This window comes from Ailuropoda melanoleuca, chromosome 9 (genome assembly GCF_002007445.2).
Source record: "Ailuropoda melanoleuca isolate Jingjing chromosome 9, ASM200744v2, whole genome shotgun sequence".
Classification (NCBI taxonomy): domain Eukaryota; kingdom Metazoa; phylum Chordata; class Mammalia; order Carnivora; family Ursidae; genus Ailuropoda; species Ailuropoda melanoleuca.
Window position 1 is genome coordinate 6,070,167 of NC_048226.1, and position 11,916 is coordinate 6,082,082.

Sequence of the window (11,916 nt, forward strand, 5' to 3'; positions counted from 1 at the left end):
AAAAAAAAAAAGCAAGCGAACAAAACGTGGTGCTTGAACTAAATGGTGTAGAAAACCCCTTCCAGCTCAGAAACTAGGAGGGGCCAAGTGTCCGGCTACTCCTCCGCCCCTTCCCTGCCTCGACACACGTAGGTGTGTGTGCATACATACTCCCCAGCCCACGTAACAATTTTGTCCAGTGTTATTACAAACTGAAGGTCAGGCTGAGGCGTCCAGTGGCCTGCATCTGTACAGGTCCCACCACAGGTGGCCCGGCCTCCCTGCCCACCCACCCTCCCTCCCACCCTGAGCCTCGCCCATCTGTCACTGAACCTGTGATTTTTGCCAGTTTGGGACACGGGGGAGTCAGGTACAGATCTGAACCACAGAGCCCCACAGTGTGGCGCCCGGAAGCCGGGAGAACCATCCAAACGTGTGCTCCTCCCCAGCCCGGGGCTCCCTCTACCGGTGGATCTGGAACAGGAGTGCCCGGAGGAATACACGTGACCGGCAGACCTGACCTGACCTCGCCCTGCAGCCCCTACCCTGTACTCCTCTCTACTGTAGGAGGAGTCAGGGAACCTCGGGCTGGACTGGAATAGAGACTGCAAGAGTAAACTGGGAAGAGAGCATGGGAACTACAAGGCCCAATCTCACTGCCCCTTTCCCCTCCATATTCTCTAGGAACACCCCCTCTTTCCATGGCTCTGCAGAGAACCACCAGGCCCAGGTGTGTGGAGGGGGCAGGGCCAGGGCAGGCATACCCTGCATCCCCCACTGGCAGCTGGCCAACCTGAGCCAATAGGCCTCAGCGTTTCCATCTATGCTGTGGGCAAGGCAGGGCCCTGGGCAGCCAAGGAGAACCAAGGAGAAGCCCCAGAAAGGGCAGGAACCTCCCTATCCACCCCATGCAGAGAAGGGGGGGCTCCAACCCCTGTAAGACCTCCCCTGGGGGCCCTCGAGGTCAGCCCAGGCCACTGCTGTCCCCTCCTCCCTGGAGGGAGGCTAGTTGCTGAGAATAAGGGAATACCCCCCCCACAGTTGGGGGGAAGGAGTACCATCCAGATCTTCCAGGCTTGGGTACCCAGACGTGCCAAGTGCTGACCTGGCATAGGCATTTGAGAGGCAGAGCAGGGCCTGGGGGACCAAAGGTGGGAGCTTTAATGGAGGCCCATCCTATAGGGGGGGTGTTTCAACCAACAGAGGGGTTTCAGAAGGTGAGAAGGTACAGGGACAGCAGATCCCGCCCCACCCACTCCAAGGGGACCAAGGTATTTGCAAATGTAAATATCTGGGGGCCTCAGGTGCTCCCGAGGTGGGGTGGGAGAAAACAGGTCTGCTGAAGCCCAAATGTGAGGTCAAATAGCGGACTTCACGCGCTCTCCGCTCTCCTTTCTAGGCCCTAAGCGTTTGCACAGCTGCTTCCTCACTCCGGGACTTGCTTGGCTTCGTCAGAGCTCTGTTTTTGGGGTTTAGCTAGATGGAACCCCCCCCAAGCCTTCTCCAGGCTTCCCAGTTCCAAGCCAGGCAGCCTCGCGGGCACTCGTCACAGGGACGGCGAAACTCCTGCAGATCCGTTGGAACCAAGATGGAATGGGGGTGGGGGGGAAATTTGGGGAGGATGGGATGTTTGAGGACAAGCCATGTTGGGTAGAGAGGGCCCGGCTCACGAGCACTGCCCAAGCCCAAGTCTAGCCTGGAAGGCCTCGCCCGGGTCCCCAGCATCTCCCCAGAGGCTGCCCAGGCCTGGGGCCTGGCTGCGCCCTGCGGGTAAGCGAGCCTGCCCCAGAGCTGCCGGGATCTACCCGGCCCGGTTTCGGCTCCTCCCTCGTTTTGGGGGAAGTCGGATTGGAGCCCTGAGGGACAGCAGGGACTGAACCAAGGGTGTGGTCCAGAGTGTGAAAACCGAAGCCCCCACCGAAGGAGACTGAAGCCCTAATTGCTCCCACCAGGCTCCAGCCGCACCTCAGGGGCCAGTCCCAGTGTCTGGGGAGGACGCCCAGGCGCCCTCTCTTCCTGGTTCCCAAAGCCCCTGGGCGCAGCCGGCCGCCCTGGAATCCACAGATTCCTGAGGAATCGCACACACCCAGGCCATAGAGGCAGGCATTTAACACAAGCACACAAGAGCAACGAATTCGAAATCCAGAATTTTCTCCGAATAAAATAAAGCTGCGGGAGGCGACGCTCAGCCTCTAGACCCTGAGGTGGGGAGGACCCACCGGAGAAGAGGTTTGTCGGATACCCTACAGGGCTGAAGGGAACCCCTCCAGCCGGCCATCCCAAGAATGCCCCGCAGCCCGTCGCCTGGTGCCCTTGTTTTCTGGGCAAGGAAAGCGCCCGGCAGATTCCGTGGCCACAAAACAAGCCTGGGTGTCCTGGAAGTGGCCAACGAGGCAGAAATGCCTGCGTTCTCCCAACACAGGAGCCGCCCGAGTCCGATGTGTAGCCAGAAAGGCTGGAGATTCGGAATTTCGAGTCGTTTTTAGTATAATGTGTATATCCCTAAGTCGCCCTCACAGTTCCCGTGTCTGCCCCCCCATCAATTACCTCCCTTTACTCATAAAGAGAAACGTGATCTTGTTTTCTAGAATATTCCAAAAATGAGCCGCTGTATTTGGGCGAATTCCAGCGGGGCCGATCTTGTTTTCTTCGGCATGATGGCGCTGCCCGTGCTTGGGAAAGATTTCTGCGGGCCTGCCGCCGGCACGGCGGTGCAGACCGGGAAGGGCTGGGGCCTTGGGGCCACCGGCGTTTCTGCGGGGAACCGCAACCTGGAGTTCCCGCGGCCCGCCCCGAAGCCGACTCTGGGTCTCATGCTCAGACCCCGCAGGCCCGTCCGCAGCTTGAGGAGAACCCAGTCTCCCCCGCAGGCCTCCCGCGGACCGAGCCCCGCACACTAGTCAGAACGACAGCAGGACCCCAAGGATCCTACATAGTCGTTGGCAAGAGACTGGATTTTTAGAGGCTGCCTGCTTTTAGCGTAAAGGGAACGAGCCAGGAAACCCCAATACGCAGAGGTTTTCTAAACATTCAGGATTCCTGAACCCCCGCGACCACCGCCAGGAGCCATGAGAGGGCTGGGCGGCGGAGCCGGACTCTTGGCAGTGGCTCTGGGCTTCTGTTTGTAAAACACAGAATGAAACCGGGGGAGCCCAAAGAAGACAAAGCCATCTTAAATCGTTCGATTGGCGAAATCTCCACACTTACCAAACACTTTCATTTTCAGAGCTGCCTGTGGCCATAGGCAGGTCCAGAAAATCGATTGTGTTTCCAGGCGAATTCCACCCAGGGAACAGAGCCTTGGGAACACGAGCCTGTGCACATGTGTTGGAAGGAATGGATGAGTTAGCCCTCCAACAAGCGAAACCTCTGGACGCAAACGTGTTTATAAACTAACTTGGGCGACTTTGACGGCATCTATGCATTCATGCCTGTTTACCCTGCTTTTATACCCACTGTGGGGCGGCCACAGTTGTGTGAGCTAGGCTGGCCACCCCTTCTCTTCCTCCTCGCAGAGAAACCTTAGCCTCGTGGGCCGGAAGTTACCATTCGGACCAGCCTGGGAGAGCCACTTTTCTTGTATTGACCTGGAGTTTTGCAAATTGAGTTGTTCGGATTCTTATATTCGCTGTCCTGCAGTCCTGCATTCCCACTCCTTAACTGTCAGACCCAGGTGTGGAGCCCTATGGAGAGAGGAAAGCCGAGGATAGGGAAGGGCTAGGAAAGAGAGTCCAGCTGGGACCCATACAGCCAAAGTTGACGGACACTGTAGACACATTGGGTCACCATTTCCAATATTTTGCCCAATGTCTGGGGGACCTGCGGGCGTTCTGTGCACATGTGTCCTCAGGCACTGTAGCTGGAACACAGGACAAGGCATTGCGAAGACCGTGCATTCCCCGTGCTGACTTTTCCTATCAATGGGAGAGACGTGGGCAATTGACCCAGCGGCCTTCTCCTCTCCGTCTATTGTGGCGGCTCAATCACGCATTTACCGAAAGAAAAGCGAGTTTATCTTAGCCTGGAGGAGCCTCGTGTTGCGTGTGTGTGTGACTAAAGGGTGGGGGAAATTCTGCAGCCACGACTGTGCAGATGGGCTGAGGATAGACACTTTCAGAAAAGGGCCAATTTCCCCTTCACAATGAGCGCTAAGTACCTGATAAATGGGGCTGGTGTTTATTCATGAGCAGGTACTTTGGAGATGGCGATTAGAACAGCCGCCCGCGCCGCCTCGCCAAGGTACTTAAAGCCGGGCAGGTGCAGCGCTGCGCGCGGCCCGAGCGCACAAAGCCCGCGGCCGCAGCGGCGCGGGGAGGGGCATGAATGCGGGCCGCGCAGGGCCCCAAGGGCGCGCGGCGCGCAGGCACCTTAGCCTTTTGTTCCTCCTCCGAAGCCAAGGCCACTTCACCAAGGGGCGTCCCGGGAAAACCTCCCCTCTAATTACCAAGAATTTCCCTTCGTCCCTCCTCCCGAACCCCAGCCGGGCAACTTTCGGTCTGGCGGACGCGGGGACGCAGCGTGAGGCCAGGTTCGGCATTTGCGTAAATGCTGCTTATAAGCAGGCTATTAGCTAACCAGCTAAGGCACTAACTCAACATCTAGGAAAAACAGAACCCGGGCCTGGGAACCACGCGGGCGCGCAGCTCTGGCCGCCCCCGCCGCCGAGGCGCCACCTCTGGCCGTGCGGGTAACCTCGGGCTTTCAGGTTTTGTTTCAACTCCAAGGGGAGAAAATTGGGGTCTGTCTCTTTCCACGGCTTCCTGGCGCCAAGGTCGTGGGACAAACTCGATCTGGCCCTCAGAGTGGCTCCAGAATCCCCAAGAACCCCCAGTTTTTGCCCATCATCGGCGGGCCCGGCTGGGCGCGCGCAGAGAGAGTGCAGCTGGCGCCCCGGCCTTGGGGGGCCAAGTACAGGGTCCTCTGCTCTAAGAACGTGGCAGAGTTTCCCTCCCGGCCCAGCGAGACAACCTGGGTCCGACATCCCCTCCCTGCTCCCCAGCAGCTTCGAGGACGCTTCGCGCTTCGTTTCCGGAACGTTGGGCGGTCTGAGGCGCTCGTGGGGTGAGCACTCTCGGCCTGATCCCTGGGGCCTACATATATATATATAATATATATATATATATATATATATATATATATNAAGTGGGCTTCCCCCTGGGAAGAAAATTCTTTCAGAATGACCGTAAGCAAGGGGCAGGGACCCGATGTGACCCCCACCACGAGGCAGTTTTTTCATTTTACACCACGAAGAACCCGAGGACTTCCGCGCTCGATCAGATTGACCAGTAAATTGTAGATATGAACGTTCATTATAGATTTTCTTGGAACCTCAGGGTTCAAATAAATTGCACATAGAATAACTCCGATTCCCGGGGAAATCCGGCCCCCGGCGTGCGAGCGCAAACCGAAAGTGGTAACCCCGAAGCGCGGCAGGGAAGCGGGCGAGATCGGCCCGGTGCCCGCGGCCCGGCCCGCGCCGCCCCCAGACAGCCGCCCGCCGGGCCAACCCAGGCCAAACGCCCGGGCGGCCGCGCCTAGTGAAAAGGGCTCGCCGGAGAGGCCAGGCTTCCCCTCTTGCCTCCTGCCGGGGGCTGAGTTAGGGTGGGAGGATGCAGCATTCTCCCGGGTGACAGCCTGCGTCCCCAGCTCCAAGGAGACACCGGGAGACGGCGGGAACGAGCGGCCAGCCGCAGAGGGCCTGAGACCCCGGAGGCGGCCCCCTCCCGCGCGCCGCGGCGTCTCCAGCGCTTTGTAGACAGCGTCACCGCACGACGGCCTTGCGGGAATGTTGCGGAGCCACTGAGGGGCGCGGGACAGGGCCGTGCCCTTCCTTGCACCCGAAAGACGCCGAGCCAGGCCCGCCGGGCGCTGGAGGCGAACGGCGTGGTGGGCCTGGGCCCGAGCGAGCGCGGCCTCTCCGGTCTCCACCGCAAGATGGCTGCCGGCCGCCGCGTGCGCCTCCAAATTTAGGCAGAAAGTGAAAGATGAATGAGAAGGGGGGGTGGGGTGCGGTCGGGGGACTGGAGACGGCGCACCGCAAAGGAGTTTTTATATTTTCCATTCCCCAGACCTTTAAGGCACACCCAAAAGATGCAGGTGTGGTCAGGAGGAGGGCCGTCAGTACTAACTCCACGACTGATTTTCTTCACATGACGGACTTAGAATAAATCATAAGAATATAACGAATAAGGTTCCTGGGAAGCAGATAAGCCCAGATGTCATCTGTGGCCCTGGACTCCTCAGGTCGGCTTCCAGCAGCTGAAAGTCGGTTTTGTTTTTTTCAGGAAAACCGTTTGGGCAAATGCATTTGGGGGGCCACCCCCCGAGTGGGCGTCCCCAGCTTCTGATTCGTGCGTGTCACTCTTGCCAAGCCTCACTGACCAAGGACGACCGTCAAGCGGTCTAGTGAGTTAGGCCACGAGGCCTGCCAAGCAGGAGCCGTGGATGGAGCTGCTCCTTAGGGTGCCCTAACTCTGGACTCGGACACAGACCCCCCCACACACACACACAGCTCTTTCACCCATACCAAGCCTTATCTGGTTAAAGGATTTTTGTTATCCCAGCTATTACGTCACAAATGCCTTATATTTATTTCAGTTGGTTGTGACAGACCTCTCTACCTCCTGGAAGAACCAGGAGTATCTCATTAACCTGGCCTCCTCCTCCGCCCGAGGCCTGGAACTGATGTAAAGCGGGCTCTACTGGTTCTGACCAGAAAGTTTCAGGGTAGAAGACAGACTCCTTGACCTGTCAGCTCGGTGTGTGTTGTTGGCCCACCCCCACCCCAGCTTCCTCCTCACAGTAGGGAGTCCCTCCCTGGAGTTGGACAAAGGCAGCTCTCAAGATGGAGCTTGCGTGGGGGAAACTCAGAGAAAGCCCACCCCTCCCTCATCAACTCCGATGCTGTCTCTAGGTTTGTGATGGAAGGACTGAGGCTCCTCTGACCCAGGACCCTTGAAGAGTCTCCAGTAAGGCAAGGAGTTCTTTGCCCCAAATCCTGGATGTGCAGCCCCACTCCGCCAAGAAACCATGGTTTTGATGCCCACTTCACCAATGACTGTGGGGGAGGTGGATCGTAAAGAAGGCTCTTAACATTTCTAACCCGGGGCTCCAAGAAGTGTGAGGAAGGCAGCACACAGAGATTCTTGAAGACTTCGAAGGACACTGGGGGCACTTGGTTTCACCCCGAGAAAGGCAAACATATCTTTCTGATATGTGGTCCTTTGATAAGCAGGTTGGTAGTAGAGTTAGGCGCACAGACCCTGGAACCAGGCTCCCTGGGCTCAAATCTAACCCAGATCTGCCATTTACTACCCATGTGGCCTCAGGCTACTTCACTCAGTCTCTCTGTGCCTCAATTTCCTCAACATTGAAACAGATTAATAGCGACACCTATCTCCCAGGGCACTAGCGGGATTCGCTGGGCTCACGCATGTAAAGCCCTTCGAAGCGCGCCTGGCACAGGAGAGCTGCTCCTATGAGGTGCCCAGAGCCACGGATGCAACCTCACCCCTTGCCAGTCTTCTCACTTTTCTCCAGTGACTGTCACCATTTCTGTCCCTGCACCAGTGCCAACACCCCAGGAATGGGATGGAGGAGGGCAGGATGCCTGTCTATTGCCTGCTTGATGAGCACTTTGTCTGAGGAATCTCTTGCTGCCCGTCCTTTACTTATTTTCTGATATGAAAGGAAGTGGAGTGGAGTCAGTGTCTCTCTTCAGTTCCACCCGGAGACGAGACAGCTGCGTGAAGAGACAGCTGCATGAAAACTTGGGCCCTTGGCTTTAAGGAGGAAGAAAGTGAGGGAGACCCAGTTGATCATCTCCACCAGGAGGGGTCCTGCTCAGAGGCAGGTAGGATACTAGCACAGAACTATTCATGTTCTCTCTCTCACTCCACCTCTACACACACACACACACACACACACACACACACACACACACACACACACCTCTAAGTGGTTAGGCTCCAGGAGAGACAAGATTACAAGGGTCTGTATTTAATTTATCACCTTCAAAGACACTGGGGAATCCAGGTGACCTCCTGGGGACTCGGTGATCTGCCTACAGAAAGGAGCTGGTGTCTTTCCACAGTCCAGGCAGGCCCCTCCTTGGTAGTTTGATTAAAGCACGAGGAGACCAACTGGATCAGTTTTTTTCTTTTCTGAGGGAGGAGGGACCTCGTTTTTTGAAAACGCAAAGTGACAGTAACATTGTCATTAAAGGTGTTTGCTCTTAAAATAATAATAGCTCTCCCCCACGGATACATTGACAGCCTCTCAGGCACCCAGCCAAGCACAATACCTTCTTTTTTCCTCACAAAGAGCTCATGAGATCGATTTGCAAGCCCATTGTACAGATGAGGAAATGAAGGTTTGGCAAAAGTCAGCCGGTTGGTAAGGGAGTCAGCCTTGAACACGATACTCCAAATGGTCTTCACTCCCCACGCTCTAATTCCTTTCTGCCTCTGGGTGACCAGGAAGGCAAGAGAATCCCTGTGGACTGTGATTTGGGAAGAATTTTCAGCAACTAGCTTAGGAACAAAGCTAGAATGTTGGTAGTTTAGTCAACACACTGAGTCTAAACCAAAGGCATGGGGACCTCTTTCTAGCTTTGACACTGAAGGCAATTTACTTAATGCCTTCATACCTTAGTTTCCCCTTCTGTAAAAGGGGGCTAATAACAAGGTCCATCCCCTTCAGCTAGGAGAACTAAATGAGCTATTATATATAAATAATACTTCCTCCCTCCCCTCAGTCTCCTACAGAGTAGTAGTAGAATTTACCTCACTGCCCTTTGCAAACTGCTGCGTTAAATTTTCTCATTCTACCCATCCACGAGTTGGGAACCTCAGCTACCAGGAGGAAAAACGGCAGTTTGTCCAAGATGGCACCATAACCCGGGAGGAATCAGATTAGAACTCAGGCCAGAAGTTCCCGTGAGGAAGAGGAGCATTTGCAGATGGCTTTGCAGAAAAACATTTCCGTTTCCCTTTTTAAAAAGGATGTAAACATCTTCCCAGGCTCGTCTGACATCAGCCTGTCAGTGATGAATCATCGGGAGCATGAAGACATGCACTAGGTGGGTCACAGTCTCCAATTTTAGTCAACTTCCTGGTGGCCCCGCTGAGGCCTTGCAGGAGGGCCCAAGTTTTGGTGCAGTGCCCGAAACACCAGCCCCTCCAGGCCCTCGGGACCCAGCCAAATGGAGAGCAGAGCCTGACGGAAGTAGGGGAGCTCCCTTCTGACATTTCTTCTTTCTTAAATCTTAAAGCAACTCGCGAAGAATTTTTTTTTTTTTTTAAATAACGAGAGCACATGGGACCAGCCTCTCCCTGCTTGTTCTTGCTTGTGAATGAGACCTCTTATGTAATGGTACAGAGGGGAGGAGTCCCCTGGGAGATGGTATCTCGGTTTGAGCCAATGTTTAAAAAAAGCTCAATCGGGGCACCTGGGTGGCTCAGCTGGTTAAGCATCTCCCTTCGGCTCAGGTCATGATCTCAGGGTCCTGGGATCGAGTCCCACGTCAGGCTCCCTGCTCAGCGGGGAGTCTGCTTCCCCCTCTCCCTCTGCTCCTCTCTCTGTTCATGCTCCCTCTGTCTCTCTCTCTCTCTCTCTCTCAAATAAATAAATAAAATCTTTAAAAAAAATAAAAAAAATAAAAAAATAAAAAAAGCTCAATCGTCAATGCTTTTTCAATTTACGTGTGTTTGGTTTTTTATTCATTAATCCAGAAACTATTTCATTTCTTGAGTGTCTACTAAGCACTTGGCAGTGCAGCTGAAGGTGTTAGGAGGGGAAGCGATGTGGGGGAAATCTGGGCAGACCTCCTGGAGAAGGAGGTCCTTGTACTCTTGGAGGCAGACACTTTAGCATGAGTAAAATCCCACAGGTGAGAAATTTGGAGACGACACAAAGGAGATGGGGAGGAACACAGAAGGGGAGCCATGTGGCTTCAAGGAAAAGCCGCCTCCCCCTTTTTAATTTGCTGCTTCTAATTTACTGTGAATTTAGAAACCAAATATCAGGGATGTTAGAACTGTGTGTAAAATAAAGCACGAAGACATAAACAACCTCGGAGTGAGCATGTGCCAGCGGAAGGCAGGAATGGTGGACAGGGCACGGACCCCTCAGAAGCAGCTCTGTGGGCCAGCTCAGCTTGACAGTGTCTTGGTTGGGTGAGGTACGAGCTAACACCTGTCCCCACACAGAATCCAGGAGCTAGGCACACAGGGACAGAAAGAGGTCCTATGCACAGAGGGCTTGTTATGGTCCCTGCACTGCCACTAAATCTCAGCCCACCCACCTTCAGCCCAGCTACCACCGACTGGCCCTGGGCCTTCATTTTGGTGCGAGGGGCGGGCGGGGGGGGGGCGGGGGAGTGCCCACAGCTGATTCTCCTTAGAGCGGAGTCAGTCTTTCTTTCTCTCTCTCTCTCTCTCTCTCTCCTCCAGCTCTCCAGGAGGAGCCTCAGGGCCTGGGGAGCTAGATTCTAACTGGGGGTTCCTCCAGCCAGAGTCTGAGAGGAGTCGAGGAAGAGCGGCAGCCAGAGCTAGCAGCGCAGAAAGTGGAGACCAAGAGGCTCACGGACGATGGACGAGCTAGACGCCCTTGGGAAAGACCAGCGACTTCACCAGGCTGTCACAGGGCGCCCTGCCTTGCTCTGTGCCCTGCCCACACCCCCGCCCCAGGTCTCGTACCCCCCAGAGCCCTGGAGCGGCAGCGCGCCCCCCGGAGGCCCAGTGGGGCTGCCCAGTCTCCCCGCCGCTTTGCAGCACACCGCCCTCCGTGCCGTTGCTCCCGGTCGCGGGGGGCGGGGGGCGGGGCACGAGGGGTGCGGGCGCACCCCGCCAAGGGTTCTTACCTCAGCGCGAGGGTCCGTCCGACCAAGCTCGGTTTGCAGCTGGGACTGCGGGGCTGGGGAGGCTCCCACGGACGCGGCTCGCGCCTCCCCCCGCCCCGAGCCCCCAGACCTACGGTGGCCCCGAGCGGGGGCGCCGGGACCAGGGGACAGGCGCCGGGCCGGCGGGAGGAGGCGGCTCCTGCGGGGCGCGGTGGGGCGGGGCGGGGGCGTCTGTCGGGCCCCGCCCGGAGGGGACTTGGGAGCGATTATCTGGAAGAACAAAGGCAGCCGGGGAAGGCTCGGAGCCCCCCGGGCCTAGCCCTGAACTTGAACTTGTACTTGACACTTCGTCCGGAAGGTGGCGAGGGAACCCATCTGAGCTCGGACGGGGGCTCAGCCGTTCACCTCACGTCCCGGGAAGGGGGCGAGCCCGTCCCCCTCGGCGCCGGGTGGGAGCCTGGCATGCCCAGGTGCCCCCAGGCCCGGAGAGCCCCAAAGTGCCTTAGACCCGAGGGCCCTGGCGTCCCTGCGTCCCCCGAGAGAGTCGGGGTGCGGACGAGGCCCTCTGGGTCTCCGGCCGCGAGCAGTGGGCCAGGGCCCTGCGCACCGCCCCGCCCCCCCAACTCCCACCCGACTGTGGGCCCGGGCCGCAGCCGTGGCTGCGCGGGGCTGGCCAGATTCTCTGCACGTCGCGTCGGCGGCCGCTATTCAGCCGCTAATTGAACGTTAATGGCAGGTGCGGATGAGGTCACCGGAGCTGGCTTTTCTCACACATTTTTCATGCAAATTCGCGAAACTCTAAACAAATTTAAATAAAAAGCTCTTTGTGCCGCGCGCCCCTCAGTCCTCTCCCTCCCGCCCGGGGTTCTGGCTCCTCCCGGGGCCCTGAGGCCCGAGCCTGCTGCCTGGCGGAGCGCGGCCCGAGGGGGGAGCCGGGCGCCCCGGGGAGCGCCGCCTGCCGGCCAGTGGTGCACACCCCGCCGCGCCGCCGGTGGCCAAACGCGCCCGGGCTGCTGTGCGGGCCCGTGTGAGAGACGTTTCCCTGGCGTCGTGCGGGACCCTCAGGGTGGTAGTGTGGGCAGTGGTTAAGTGCCTGG

The 11,916-nt window shown here is 57.3% G+C and overlaps 1 long non-coding RNA gene across 1 annotated transcript in view; it reads right to left on the reverse strand.

The window, feature by feature from the left end:
• Positions 1–11,515, reverse strand: part of LOC117803713 — a 31,111-nt gene extending 19,596 nt beyond the window's left edge. The window contains exon 1 of the long non-coding RNA XR_004627685.1: positions 10,841–11,515. This is a non-coding gene — a long non-coding RNA (uncharacterized LOC117803713). The remainder of the gene's footprint in view (positions 1–10,840) is intronic.
• Between the last annotated feature and the right edge of the window lie 401 nt (positions 11,516–11,916).